Below are 16,431 nucleotides of genomic sequence, written 5' to 3'. Positions count from 1 at the left end.
TTAGAAAAGAAAACACACAACTTGTTCTATTTATATATGATATTGTTGTGTACAGAGAAAACACAAAATAATGTACAGGAAATTGCTAGGATTTGTAAGAGAGTTTCATAAGATTTCTAGATAAAAATCAATAAAAATAAATTGTATTTTTATATAATAGCATCAAACAGAAAGTGATATTAAAAAATCCTTTTAGATAGCACCAAAAAGCTGAAGTAGCAATAAATCCAATAAGATATACAAAACCTTTACAGACAACATTATAATACTTTTTCAAAGACCTTGAAGAAATCAGAAATGAATAGAGATACATTTTGTGTTTATAAGTTGGATATCTTAATAGTGAAAAGATGTTAAGTCTCTAAAGATTAAGTTATAGAGTAAGCAAAATCTAAGTGAAAATGCCAAAGATTTTGTTTTGGACCTGAAAAACTTCTTTAAAAATTTATACGGATTACAAAAGCCCACCACACACTTGAAGAATAATATAAATGTGGGAAAACTTGTTCTACTGAATATTTAGTGTTCTTATAAAGCTATAGTAACAAAGAGAGTGCAGTTTTGATATAGAGACAAACAAATGAACCAAAAGAAGACTTAATAGAGACACAGAAAAACAAACCAAAACATGTATTATTAAAACAAAATCATATATATATGTATATGTACACACACACACACACACACACACACACTGGCAACTCTGCATAACAGAGGTATCACAGCACCTCAACAAAGACATAACAAACTTTTCGATTAAAAAATGCTGAGCACTAGGGTATCCATGAAGAAAAAATAATTAAAATTGTTTCATATTGTAAACAAAATTATTTCCAGATGGATTAATGACCTAAATGTGAAACGGTACCAAATATATTTTAAAAGACAATATAGGAGGCTATCTTTAAGCCACAAAGTAGAAAGATGGAAAAAAGTATAAGCTTTAAAGGAAAAGATTGATGTATTTACCCACATTAAATTAAGAAATATTTTCCAACAAAAGAAAACACAAAGATAGTTAAAAGAAAGGTTATGCCACAGAGTTTGAAAAGATCACTGCAACATATAAAACCAATAGAGAGACTACTATTCCAAACGTGAAAAGAACTTAAAAAGAATAAAGCTGGAGGTATCTCACACCCTGACTTCAGACTATAGTACAAACCTACAGTAATCAAAACAGTATGGTACTGACACCAAAACAGACATATGGAACAGAACAGAGAGACCAGAAATAAACCTATACACTTATGGTCCATTAATCTAAGACAAAGGAGGCAAGAATGTTCAATAGGAAAAAGGTCTCTTCAATAAGTGGTGATGGGAAAACTGGACAGCTACTTGTGAAACAATTAAATTAGAACACTTTCTCACATCATATACAAAAATAAATTCAAAGTGGATTAAAGACCTAAATACAAGATCAGAAACCATAAAACTCCTTGAAGAAAACATAGGCAAAACACTCTGACATAAATAATAGCAATATTATTTTGGATCTGTCTCCTAAGACAAAGGAAACCAAAACAAAAGTAAACAAATGGGACCTAAATAAACTTAAAAGCTTTCGCACTGAAAAGGAAACCATTGACAAAATGAAAAGACAACCTACTAAATGGCAGAAAATATTTGCAAATGATATGACCTATAAGGGGTTAATATCTAAAATATATAAACAGCTCATAAAACTCAATATTAAAAAAAAACAATTAAAAATGGGCAGAAGACCTGAATAGACATGTTTCCAAAGAATACATACAGGTGGCCAATAGGCACATGAAAAGATGCACATCACTAATCAACAAAGAAATGCAAATCAAAACCACAATGAGACATCACTTCATACCTGTCAGAATGGCTATCATCAAAAAGACTACAAATAACAAATGTTGGCAAGGATGTGGAGAAGAGGGAACCCTAGTACACTGCTGGTAGGAATATGAATTGGTGCAGCCACTATGGAAAACAGTATGAAGGTTTCTCAAAAACTAAAATTAGAACTACCATAAGATCCAGCAATTCCACTCCCGGGTATATATACAAAGAAAACGAAAATACTAATCCAAAAAGATGAATGCACCCAATGTTCACAGCAGCATTATGTACATTACTTACAATAGCCAAGATATGGAAGAAACCTAAGTGCCTGCTACCAGCCAAATGAATAAATAACATGTGGTATGATACACACACACACACACACACACACACACACACACAAATATTACTCAGCCATGAAAAAGAAAGAAATCCTGCCATTTGCAACAATATGGATGGACATGGAGGGTATTATGATTAGTGAAATAAGTCAGACAGAGAAAGACAAATACTGTATGTTATCATTTATATGTGGAATCTAAAAAATAAAATGAATGAATATAACAAAACTGAAATAGACTCACAGTTATAGAGAACAGACTCGTGCTTACCAGTGGGGAAAGAGAAGGAGGAAGGGGCACGATAGGGGTAGGGGATAAAGAGGTATAAAATGTGTAAAATAAATCAGCTACAAAGATATATTTACAGTTCAGGAAATATGGCCAATATTTTATAATAACTTTAAATAGAGTATAATCTATACAAATATTGAATCACTATGTTCTACACCTGAACATAATATAATATTGTAAATCAACTATACTTCAATTACAAAAAGGAAATAAACTCTTAAAAGCAAGAATACAAAGGAAAATAACCCAATAGAAAAATAGGCCAAAAATTCAATAGACCCTTCAAAAAACAGCAAATCCCAAAAGCCAATAACTATATTTAAAATTGTAAAATATTTATATTTTCACTAGTAATCATAAAAACTAAAATTCACACCATAATGAGGTACCACTACACACAGATTAGATAGGAAATATTAAAATAAATGATAACAACTAATGTCAAGGAATTTAAATATGAATCACCACCACTGCTGGAAGTGTAAGTTGATTTGACCACTTGTCATTATCTTCTGGTTTAAGGACATATTTTCTCTGTGACTCAGCATCTCATTCCTGAAACTTCCCTGTAACCCAGTATTTCACTCCCTAGAGAAATGTGTTCTCCTGTGTACTAGGATACATATATAAACATGTATCTTGTTCAGCACTGTTCATGACAGCCATAAATAGAAAACAACACAAATATCTATCAACAGTATTATAGGAATGTGCACATAAGTAATAAATCTACAAAGAAAAACAATGAATGGGTTAACATAAAAGTTAGGTAAGTGGTTATTGTTTGTGCTATGGGAGGAGGGTTTTGTGATGATGCAAGGCATAGAGGGGATTCTTGGTTGTTGCCAATGTTCCATTTCTTGACCTGTGTGATTGTAACAATTGTTATTGCTTCATAATTGTCATTAAATGTACATAGAGTCTATACATTTTCCATCTAAACTCACAAAGAAAAGCAGCTATTGTGCTTACCACCTACGGAGTTAAGTACACAGGAATGATGCTACAGATGAATACTTATGTCTCCATAGAGATGCTTGCTGGCCACAAAAGTTAAAGCACCAGGATAACTGCCTTTCCTTATTTTCAAATTCCAAGTCTCACATAAATGCACTGAGTTTGTGGAATTTCTTTTACATAAAGATCCCAAGCTGAAAGAGGGTCTCGGATATTTTTTTCTTAACTTCTAACCTCTGCCTTAGGAAGGTACACTAGAAAATGCAGTAGCCCCCTTATCCTCAGGGTATACGTTCCAAGACCCCAGTGGTTGCATGAAACAGCAGAAAGCATCGAATCCTATATGTACTGTGTTTTTTTCCTATACTTACATACCTATGATAAAATTTATAAGATAGGCACAGTAAGAGGTTAACAACAACTAATAATAAAATGTAAAAATTATAGCAATATACTATAATAAAAGTTATGTGAATGTGGTCCCTTCCTCTCTCAAAATATCTTATTGTACAAATTCAATGCCTCTTCCATCTTAAGTAAGCACTTATCATGCACTGTGGCCATAACTTTTGCAATTTGAGGTGTGACCGCAAACCTAGCATGAATTTATTTTTCCTTCTTCACAATTTCACATACAGAAGATTCATTCTTACCATAGATCTTAGCAACCTCAGCATGTGATTTTTTCTTTCCTTATTAAACCAAGAACTTTCATCTTTTCACCTAAAGAAAGTACTTTACAGCTTCTCTTTGGCATATCCAAATTGCCAGCATCACTCCTCTTTTGCTTTGGGGCCATTATTAAATAAAATAAGGGTGACTTGGACACAAGCACTGTGATACGGAGACAGTCAGTTCTATAACCAAGATGGCTACTAGGTGACTAAGGGGTGAGATACACCAGACAAAGGGATGGTCCATACCCCGGTGGGTGGATGGATGATACAAGATTTCATCACACTACTCAGAAATTTATGAATTGTTTATTTCGGGGAGTTTCCATTTAATATTTTTGGACTTCGGTTGACCGTGGGTAACTGAAACAGCAGAAAATGAAACCTCGAATAAAGGGAAATGACTATAGATCAAATAGATGCTGAATGCCAATCCACTTATTTCACTCTAGGAGTAATCTTGGATGAACCAATTATAATACCATCTGAACTCTCCAAATATCTTTAGTTCTTTCAGATTGGTAAGAAGTGGTCTTGTTAATGACATAAGTAATTCTTTTTCCCCTTGTCAATATACAACATGGTGCACATATTCACTGAAGTGTGTCAAAACTCACACCTGTTAAATGACATTTTCAAATTAACTTCCTTAAGGTGATCTTGCCCTTAGAGAAGTAACTTTTCTTGCTTTCTCAGAGTCCTTAACTCCAAGAATCAAGTTTATTATTTAACTATACCTACACTTCCAAATACTCTCACCAGTAGCCACTGTCCCCAAAGAGTTTAGACTCTAGTGTTGCCCTGAAGCATTTTTTCAAAGGAAAAAAAAATCTCCCTAGAAAAAAGTATTTATATTCTCTTTAGGTTTAGTCTTCCTATGGGTATCAAATAATATTCACTCCTTCCTTAAATCTAACACAGACAAAAAAATTCCTGAATCTATACCATGCCAACTTCTGAATTCTGAATTTGGGATATAGTAAATTAATGATTAATAGTTTCTTCTTCAACTTCCTTTAGTACAAACACACACACATCCTAACTTTCTTAGTCTTTTACAATACCATCACAATTGAATAAGATTACTAACTTCGATACTAAGATATCATAATATAGGATTTCCTACTATGGTACCATAAAACATTGATCTCTGATGGCTCAATCACACTGAAAAGCTCTACAAACTCTAGGGTTCTACAGCTGTAGTTCTCCTTTTGCACTGCTTATTGAGAGGAAAAATTTGTATTCATACCTTATAACTTCTCTTTAAACTTGCCTTCCATTCTTAGGTTACTTAAGATTTTGTATATTCAAATCTGTCCATAAATTGGAGTCAAATATTACTCTGATATTTGATTAGGTGCTAAAATCAGTGGAAAATATTGTTTAAGGGAGTAAAGTCAAAATTACCCTTGAAAATCTCTTAAGTCCATCATAATATACACTGACCACTAAATAATTTATATCAGTTCCTCTAAAGCTTATTTAATCAATTTCCCTTACCCATCCTCTCAATTAACTATTCAATGAATTATTTGATTATGGCAGAGAATCATGAATTCCTAAATAATGCATTCTTCTTCTCACGTACCTACCTACTGGCTGTCTTTTCACTAGTTTCAAGCCCTGTTTCAAATGTAGCTGGAGCCAAATACTGTATCAACTGCATTGCCCCCATCAATATTGCCATATCATTCAGGGACTTTTCCTCTGTCTTCAGAAACGATCTAATTTCCCTTCTATCATCCATTTTGGATGATGCAGATACACAAATGACCTTCCCCAGACTTCTTCCCTCTCTTCAGAGCCTGATAACAGCTTGTGAATTTTTCCTATGGGAAACTAATAAACTCACTAGAAAGTATTAACCTAGGCATTCATGTTAAACCATGCATTCTCAAACTTGACACTCAGCCAGTGCTTCCAGGCCAAGATTACTACTTTTCTCAAGTTACTCCCCTGCTGAAAGAGCATTCATTACATCAATATACAAAAGCTGTGAGCACTCCCCTTCCTCAGCAACAATCTGGTAGTTTAGATAAACGGTGGAGTATTTCTTGGCTAATTTCTATGGTAGTCTTAGATGGAGGCACAGCCATATGTTATGTCACAGTACAGTAATCTCAGACAAGACCACAAGTATATAAATCCTTATTTATGTAGACTTGAATATCTGGAAGAGCATGAAAGTGGGTCTGTTACTAGAAGAAAAGCCTACTTTACAATACAAAACACATAGAGAACAGTGGAGAGCATGGATAGTGTTTTCCTCTTTTCCATTTAAAGTCTATACAGGTTTCAGCTTAAAGCTGCATCTCTGTAGGTTCTCCCTAACTTTTCTCCTCTTCACCATGACCTTGGTTTTTTTTAGCTTTCTTCTTACTCTGCAAGGCTTGATTAGCAGTCAATAGGCTCCTTTCATCTTCTCAGCAAGATAGGCTGTGGGAGAGGTCAGGTACCTTGAAGGTCCTACGGAAATATGTTCTAATCTTTCAGTTAAACATCTACAATCAAAATTTCTCTTGCAAATGTTGATAGCCTTTATTTGGTGTTATGATAATAGAAACTTTCTTTTCTCATCTAAGCTAAGGCTCTCTTCTAGTAGGGGGAAATGACCAAAAAAAGGGAGGGGGGACTTGGAGAAAACAGATCTTGTCTTACTGCGTAACACTGAAGACAGAGAACAGAATTATATGGCACTTTTTCTTGAGGAGATGATGACATTGCACTGTGGTATTCTTTTTTTCTTCTTTAATTAATTAATTTTTATTTATTTTTGGCTGCGTTGGATCTTCATTGCTGCACGTGGGCTTTCTCCAGTTGCGGCGAGTCGGGGTTACTCTTCATTGCGGTGTGTGGGTTTCTCACTGCGGTGTCTTCGCTTGCTGAGGAGCACGGGCTCTAGGCACGTGGGCTTCAGTAGTTGTGCCATGCAGGCTCAGTAGTTATGGCACACGGGCTTAGTTGCTCTGGGCATGTGGGATCTTCCTGGACCAGGGCTCGAACCCATGTCCCCTGCCTTGGCAGGCGGATTCTTAACCACTGCGCCACCACGGAAGTTCTGCACTGTGGTATTCTAATGAGAGAAGTGGAAATTTTTAAAATTGTTTTGCATAGAGGGAATTTACCACCATAGTGGTGATATCTGACTTCTCTTGTGTCTTAACTTCTGAGACCTAAAGCCATTCAGCAGTGTTTTCTTGGTAGCTCTTGAAATACCAGACTGTAGTAGAAGAAATTACAGACCTTTGTCCAATGTCTAAAGCCAGTTTATTAACCAGAAGCACAATTTAAGGACTCTGTACTTCAAATAAATCAAATCCTTATAGTCTCTAATTTATACATAATCTTTCAGTTCCATTATTTTTCATTTCCAAAGATCATTTTTTTTAAATCCACTAGGCTATATTTTCTACCTAAACTATATGTTCCATTAAAATAAAAGTATGGGGGTTGCTAAATGGGCCAAGGTCCTCTCGTGTTCTATCATGTATGTCATTAAAAATAATTTAGAAGGGCTTCCCTGGTGGTGCAGTGGTTAAGAATCCGCCTGCCAATGCAGTGAACACGGGTTCGAGCCCTGGTCCGGGAAGATCCCATATGCCATGGAGCAACTAGGCCTGTGTGCCACAACTACTGATCCTGCGCTCTAGATCCCGAAAGCCACAACTACTGAAGCCCGCGCTCCTAGAGCCCGTGCTCTGCAGCAAGAGAAGCCACCACAATGATAAACCCGTGCACTGCAATTAAGAGTAGCCCCCGCTCGCCGCAACCAGAGAAAGCCCGCGTGCAGCAACGAAGACCCAACGCAGCCAAAAATAAATAAATTAATTTAAAAAAAATTTAGAAAACAATGCCATGTTTATTATCAGATTATGTGTCTGTTATAAAAGATACATTGGAAAACCAGGTTAATCATATGTGGTTTGATTGAGAAATTCAATCTTGATGAAGTAAAAAAAATTTTAATGTTTAATTTTTTTTCAGTAACTACTACAAGGGAAATTTAATGCTTTTGCAGTCTAGACCAAAAATTACATCTAATTTTAAAGAATTCATTTAAGTAAATATATGGACATTTCATGTACTACTATTATTATGTTATTATTTTTATTGGGGGGATATTTGTTCAAAGCAACAACTCCAAATAGCCAAAAAGCTTCCCACATGCTCTTCTCTAAATTCCTGTTTTGTTTAATTATAACCCTGAGTTTAGAATTAAAAAGAAAAAGGGGAAAAGAGGGAGACCCTCCTCTGACTACAAGCACAATTAGCTGCCCATTAGCAATTACGATCCTGGTCTTCTGCCTCTGATATCAGTGGCCTCTAATAACATGGGATGGGTTCACTCTGTGGCTTCAGCATGGGAAGAGTTTATGGTTCATCCTCATTCTTGCCTCTTTTACAACGGAAGACACCCCAAAGTGGAAGCCATGTCTTATTTTTGTCACTTCCAGCAATAACCCCCTCCAACTTATTCTCTGGGCTACTGTTTGACCACACTGAGTTCTCTTTTAAGCTCTCTGAGAGTGACAGTGAACTAACTGGAGGACTGGTATTCTCACCATCTCTTACCCAGAAACACTGTTTCTTCTACCAGGTCTGACTGGTAGAACAAATGAAACAAATTTTCAAACAACAAAGTTTCAAACTCACAAAACCTATCAAATGATTTGTTTGTTGCTTTGTTTTAATCTCAATAACTGCACCTTTCATCTCTAGATGTTAAATTTGGTTCTTTTAGATATCTTCTATATTTCGACATAATTTTTTTTAACATGTGTGGTACAATTATAAAAGCTATTTTGACTTTCTTATCTTCTCATTCTAACATCTGTGCCAGTTTTGGGTCACTTTCAAGTGATTATTCTTATTATAGTTCATCTTTTCCTGTCCCTTTGTATGCCTGGTAATCTTTGGTTGGATGCCATACTTATTAATTTTGCCTTGTAGTAGTGATGAATATTTTTGTATTTCTATAAATATTATTGAGTTTTGCTCTGGAACATAGTCAAGTTACTTGGAAAGGTTTTCACCTTTTTGTGTCTTGCCTTTAAGATTTGTTCTGCTCTCAAAAACTTCATTAGTTCAATGTTTTAGATCTATTGTTTAGATGATGAAAATGAAATTCCTAGAGAAAATGTAAAAGCCATGTACCTGGCTGTGGTAGGATCTCAAAAATTATCACTGAATAATTTGAATTCATATCCCTCGGATTCTAAAAACACCATGGTGCCACTCTTCACAACGTTCCTCTGTTTTTAATTAACTCACTTATTAGCTAGATGAAAAGTCCCTCAAAAGTTTCTTAAATATCAAATTTACATACTGTGCTAAAAACAATATATAATTATTTTCTTACCACTGGCTCTAACAATTTACTCATCTAATTCAGGTTTTTCAATTAACAGTAATTATATATGGTTATAATATGTGAGAATATGCAATGAGAACTTACGTTGGAAAAATATCTATTCTTACATTTCATATTATAAAAATGTTTTCACTGTACAGGAAAAGCCAGACATATTCTAAAATATTTATTTGCAGTAATGTCTTGGATATATATTTTCCTTTAATAAGTAATAAAACTAAGAACTGACAATAGCATTGATTGAGAAGGAGTATAATTTTGAGGTTCCTGCCTCAGAGATGATGTTAATCTTCATGTTCACATTTCATGTAGTTTAGTTCAGAAAAAAGTTTTCATTTTCCTCTCTGTAACTAAAAGGATCCCCATTCTGCATTCAGAACAGTAACAGTAAAAAACCAAGGCCTACTTTATATAAAGTCAGAATTTATAAAGACACACACACCCATATATACATATATGGATGTGTGTGTGTGTGTGTGTATAAAACTTCCTTATTCTTGTTTCCAAAATATTATTGTAAAGAAAATTATGACTTCTGTGGTATTTATTCATGAATAAACTCTAATGGAGAGTTCTACTCCTCGTTTTTGTCCAGTGTGTGAACCCATATATAAGTTATGGAAATCCCCATCTTATGAGGAAGAATCTGTCTCTCGTTATACAGACTGAAAATGCCACCTACTTAATCTCTCAGTATCCTTTAAAGCCATAGGCTAGCATATGACCTTAGCTCTGACAATCAGTTATATCCATTCTGGAGACTGGACTAGAAGCTACTGACAAGAAGAAAAGACTGCTTAGAATATATTCTGGAAGTGGAAAGCACACACTGTTTTCAGTATCCAGAACAAATGTATCAGTGATTCATATTACTGTATTTAGCATCCCCTATCATTGATATTTGTAGTTCTAGCTGAAGTGTCTCTGCCCAGTGACTCTTGCACTAGGTTGTTCCCTGGACCAATTCTACAGCATGATTCCTAGGCATAAGTTTAAACTTCCAAACACCAAACCTGGTTGTTGAATCTTTTATTTAGAGATTCCATAAACTGTCCAATATCTTTTTAATAGTTTATTTTCTACGTAATTAACCCAGAGTAAGTCACCGATTGCTCTAACATAAAAATTGATACCAGGAGAGATCACAGACAACAGATCATTGAGGATATAGGGGAAATAGTCATCACTTATCTAGCCTGGTCGGTACTGAAGAAAGTAAATCTCTAGTTGGCAATAAGAAACAAGTTGAGAAAAAATTATCCTTCGAGTCTCCTGCAACTTAAAGCCTACTAGTGACCTAACTAGGGAAAATCAAGTAGTAACTCACATGTAAAAGTATGAAGGTCCTGGGACTTCCCTGGTGGTGCAGTGGTTAGGAATCCACCTGACAGTGCAAGGGACATGGGTTCGAGCCCTGGTCTGGGAAGCAACTAAGCCCACGAGCCACAACTACTGAGCCCGTGTGCCACAACTACTGAAGCCTATGAGCCTAGAGCCTGTGCTCTGCAACAAGAGAAGCCACGGCAATGAGAAGCCCACACACTGCAATGAAGAGTAGCCCTCACTCGCCACAACTAGAGAAACCCTGTGCACAGCAATGAAGACCCAATGGAGCCAAAAATAAATACATAAATTTATCTTTTCAAAAAGTATGAAGGCCCTGAGTATTCCAAATCTGTAGGGTGTCATGGTTACTTCTAAGGGCACTGGGAGAGCATCCTTTCCCAATTGTGTATTCTTAGCTCCCTTGTCAATGATCAGTTGGCTGTATATGCATATGTTTATTTCTAGTCTCTTTATTCTGTTCCATTAGTCTGTCTTTTTGCCAGTACCATGCTCTTTTGAGTACTGTAGGTTTGTAATTTATTTTTTGAAATCACAAACTGTTATGCCTCCAAATTTGCACTTTCTCAGAACTGACAAATGGTGCTGGTGAAATTGGATATCCACATGCAAAAGAATGAAACTGGACTCTTGTATCATACACAAAAATCAACTCTAAATGGATTAAAGAGTTAAACATAAGATCTGAAACTGTAAAACTCCTAGAAGAAAACATAGGGGAAAAGATCCTTGACACTAATTTTGGCAATGATGTCCTATCTATATGACACCAGAAGCACAGGCAACAAAGCAAAAATGGGCAAGTAGAACTACATCAAACTAAAAACCTTCTGAACAGCAAAGGAAACAATCAACAAAATGAAAAGGCAGCCTATGGAATAGAAGAAAACATTTGCAAACCCTGTGCTCGACATCACTAATCATCAGAAAAATGTAAATCAAAAACACAATGAGGGAATTCCCTGGTGGTCCAGTGGTTAAGACTCTGTGCTTTCACTGCTGAGGGTGCAGGTTCAAGCTCTGGTCAGGGAACTAAGATCCCACATACCGCACAGTGCAGACCAAAAAATCCCCCAAAAAACAAACAAACAAAAAAACCCCACACAGTGAGATATCATCCTGAACCTGTTAGGATGGATATTATAAAAATAAAAATAAATAAAGTATTGGTAAGGATGTGGAGAAATTGGAACTACAGTATACTGTTGGTAAGAACGTAACATGGTACAGTTGCTACAGAAAATAGTATGGAGGGTCTTCAAAACCTTAAAAATAGAATTATCACATGACCCAGCAATGCCACTTCTGTGTAGATAGTCTAAAGATTTGAAACCAAGATCTAGAAGATATTTCTGCCCTACCATGCTCACTGCAGCATTATTCATGATAGCCAAGATATGGACAAAACCTAAATTTCCATTGATGGATGAATACATTTTAAAAATGTAATATATACATACAATAGAATATTGTCCAGCCTTAAAAAAGAAGGAAAATCTGCCATGTGCAGTAATGTAGATATATCTGAAGACGTTACGCTAAGTGAAATATGCCAGTCACAGAAGAACAAATACTGCATGATTCCACTTACATGAGATATCTAAAATAGTCAAACTTATAGAAACAAAGAATAGAATGATAGTTGCCAGAGGCTGTATTATACACTTAAAAATTTGAGAGTAGATCGCATATTGTTTTCTTACCACAATAAAGTTTTTCATAAATTAATAAAATAACTTAAAAATAAAGACAACAGGATACACCAATGTTATAAGAATGTAATGTTCCAGTCTTAAATTCCCAGCTCAAGGTAATGCCAAAATATCATTAGCTTTCTGTGAATGTGATAAAAGTCTTACTTCTTGCATCCACAGGTTGAGATAGAATAACAGTAAAAATTTAATTCTGATGACTGCTTTATTATGAGAGTTTAATTGGCATCTTGGAATGGGGCATTGACTGAAAAAGAAGTGGACTTCTTTGTAGTGGGATGAGGATATAATGGTAGATTCCAATAAAGAAAGGACTCTCCAACCCTCACTTGCCATAGTTCTAAGGAGAAGTCAATTTTACAATATATAGTAACATTTTTTTCGCCATGATTGGAGACATGTAATGACTTAGCCAAGAAGAGTTACCTAGAAAATGGAAGTCAATTTTTCCCATCCCAACCTCTTTAGCCTTCACTGTATTGATTCTTGGTACTTGCAATACCACTATTCTCCACTAGTCAGGGTGGAGACATGAAGATGAAATGATAAATGCAAGTTAGACTTAAGTCTGCCTCCTAGTAGGACTAGTAGGATGCCCCAAATGTCCATAAATATTTCATTAGTTTCTTAGTATATCATTAAAGTAGTACACTCAGCCACAAGCAGAATCACCATCTTGGCTGCATGTCTCAGGGAATAATATTTTTATTAGGAAGCCCAATAAAAGCCCCAAGAGCTTCCTCTATTTATTATAATAATGTATCAAAAGCATGATTAAATCCCTAAGAGAATCACAGTGATTAGTTTCACTACTAAAGATTTTACAAATTCAGGGTTGGTGATTTCTATCATATTCCCTTTTAAAATTTCAATTTGTCTAGTGTAGAAGTCAGAGTATTCAGGAGTAAAACAGAAGACTGTTATAAATTTGATCAGCTAGAGACAGCAAATTGAGGCCGTTATTCTATATGTGGTCTCTTCACTAGAACAAATCAATAAGGTTCTAAGGAACCTGCTTTGCTTTCTAAGTAATCGATAGCTATTGATTAGGCACATGCTTTTATTCCTTTACTCTAAAAAGCTGAGAACATCAGAACAATTTGCTTGCAAATCACAAGGCAGCAGTATTAATTTCACTGTATTGTCTCAACTTTTTCATTCTATATCACAGCTTAGCTCATAGGGACCTTGACCTTCTGGCATCACACTTATCCTCTATTTTATTGACATCATGCTCAGAGAACCTACAGATCAGTAAATAGACTATCCAAAGTGTCTTGGCAAGACCCATGTCTGCCTGAAAGTCAGAGATAAATTGCATGAACCTTGTCCATTCCCTATGTTTTAGGAATCTCCCTCTTTATGAGGCAAATCCACCTTTCACCATAGAAGCTAAACATCTCAAGTACTTGTTTTCTCAGCCTCCTTTGAAACTAGGGCATTAGCACAAAAACGGAATTCTATCAGTTGGATGCATATGCCCCAGATTTGCAATTAAAAGCTGCCAGTGAGTGAGTGGAAAACAGCAATTGTAGAGTCTATACTGGTCACACAAAAGAACCCTAGTGGAAGCAATATCCTCTTTCCAGCAGCATCTAACGTTCTGTGTTTGTGAGCTCAGCATTACAATCTGCAGGGTAATCAAGTAATCCAGCAGTAGTGGCAATCTCATCTTCACCACATCAGACCATGAAATAAGTTTAGACATTTCTCCTGGCTGATAGTTTACACCCACGGTTCTCTGACTCTCCAAACCATTCTGTGAGCTTCTCTATATCATTGTAATAAATTCATTTTCTTAAAGTTATCTAAGTTATATCATGTTGCTTAAAACCAAGAGTTCTGCTGATACACCAATTAGCATTTAGTAAGCATCTTCAACTGGCCTTATCAGACCCTAAAGGAAACTAGATAAATAGGATACAAACTCTGTTAGTGCATATGCTTGTGGGGGAAACTGTGATGGTGTTAGAGTACACACATATATAATAAACCATGGGAGTATACCTAAAATTTTGCTTTTCTTATGCTAATTGTGATTTCTACTTTGTGGATTATTTAAGTAAAATGCTTAATTCCTGAACATTTGGATCTATTTTTAAATAATTTTGGTTACTGATTTCTAACTCAACATCTCAATGGTCAGAAAGCATATTTTATTGTATTTCAGTCTTTGAAATATGTTGAGACTTGCTTTATGTACAACCATATAATTAATTTTGTAATATAGTCTATATATACTTGTTAAAAGTGTGGTTTCCATTATTGTTGCGTAGAGCGTTTTATATATTTCAAATTGATCAAGTTTGGTATTTGTGTTAAAAAGCTTCCATGGACTTTTGGCTGGTTGTTCTACCTACTACTGAGAGAGTTGTGTTAAAATCTCCCACGATGATTGTGGATTTACATATTTATTCTTCTTTTCCTGTCAATTTTTGCTGTATGAATTTTTAAAAACATTATTGTTTGTATGAGATCTTCGATTTATTACATTGTTTTAGAGAATTGATCTTTTAATCATTATGGTATTTGAAACAAATTCTACAGGTAAGCCATTTGAATAAGATAATTTAACAAGGTTGCTGAATCCAAGGTCAGTATTTTTAAAAATCAATTGTATTTGTACAGACCAACAACAAATAGGATATTCAGAAAACGATGCTCTTGATGGTAATATCTAAAAAGCGAAACACATAAAAATAAATCTAATGAGAGATATGGAGATTTCTATATGCAAAATTATGAAACACTACTGAGAAAAATTAAAGAATACCTAAATAAAGGGATGTAGCATGTTCATGGACTGAGGGAATCAACTTATTAGAGAAATCAATACTTCACATATTAATCTCAGTTTCAACATAGTCAAGTCCCATTAATTTGGGGTTTTTTATTTTTGTTTTTGTGTTTGGCTGTTATATTTGTTGCATATTTGTTTGTTTGGCTTTTGTTTCTTTGTGGAGATTAACAATGGTTTTAAAATCCCTGGGAAGTGTGTTCTCCTACAATTTAATACTGCTACTCTCTTCCTCATTGATGCTTAAAATTTCATATTTAGATATATATTCTATAACTTTACCTTTCTTTGCCCCTCTTAAATCTCACTCCTCACACTTCCCTGGGAGAGGCAGCACCTTAAGGCTTGTAAGCCATTTACATTTCAGTACAAGTTTGATATAAGTTTCCTAGAAGAAGTTTTGGTAGGAGGAGGAGAGAACAGAGATAAGAGGCACCTAAAAGGGCAAAGAAAAAAGAAAAGGAGTTCAATAAAGACAACCACAGATTGGAGAAAGACCAGCCTTTTGCTATTTCTCAATCCTTCTTAGAACAGCTCTGTTTATTGACATTCAGAAAAACAGATAACTGCAGTATTTCTGCTTATTGATTTACTTTATATTCCACTATAAGCCACTACCAATCAAGCAGTCATCATCTGCTTAATCCAAAGTTTTATTTTAAAATTGTTTTTTATGTTGCTTTTTAAGTTGATATGACATCTGGGTTCTAAAACATGACATTCTGTTCTCTTTTGGATACAGGAAAAATATTTTGATGTTTGAGACTGTATGATTAATTTTCCAAATGGTGGAAAGAGTATTGGATTGAGAACAGAGGTTTTAATACTTCTTAATATTTAATATGCAATCATCTATCTTTGGTAAATTGCTTAGCTAAGCAGGCTCATAGTTTTCTCATTTGTAAAATGAAGGGACTAAAATATCTCATGAACAACGTGTCCTCAACCCCTTTAAGGGTACATGACTCTTAGTCACATGTTCATTGGATTACTCCGGAAATTCTTTGTAAGAATAAGACAGTATAATTTTAGATGACACCTTTCTTTTAATAACATCAATTAATTTTTTTCTCAAAAATTTCCAGTTAAGCAGTAGAGATAAATATCTTTTAGATATGGGGAT

General features: G+C 35.0%; 1 long non-coding RNA gene across 6 annotated transcripts in view; it reads right to left on the bottom strand.

Moving 5' to 3' along the window:
- LOC308611535 overlaps window positions 1–16,431 on the bottom strand; it is a 175,754-nt gene that overhangs the window by 106,525 nt on the left and 52,798 nt on the right. Inside the window, exon 3 of one of the 6 annotated variants that reach the window (XR_014014945.1) lies at window positions 5,450–6,550. The exons of the other annotated variants lie outside the window; for them this stretch is intronic. This is a non-coding gene — a long non-coding RNA (uncharacterized lncRNA). Of the gene's footprint in view, window positions 1–5,449; window positions 6,551–16,431 lie in introns of those variants that run through there. 6 annotated transcript variants of the gene reach the window in all.

The sequence above is a fragment of the Mesoplodon bidens genome (assembly GCF_964165515.1).
Source record: "Mesoplodon bidens genome assembly, contig: HAP1_SCAFFOLD_231, whole genome shotgun sequence".
Taxonomy (NCBI): Eukaryota; Metazoa; Chordata; class Mammalia; order Artiodactyla; family Ziphiidae; genus Mesoplodon; species Mesoplodon bidens.
Note: the sequence above shows the minus strand (reverse complement) of the source record. Positions and strands in the feature narration are given on the sequence as shown.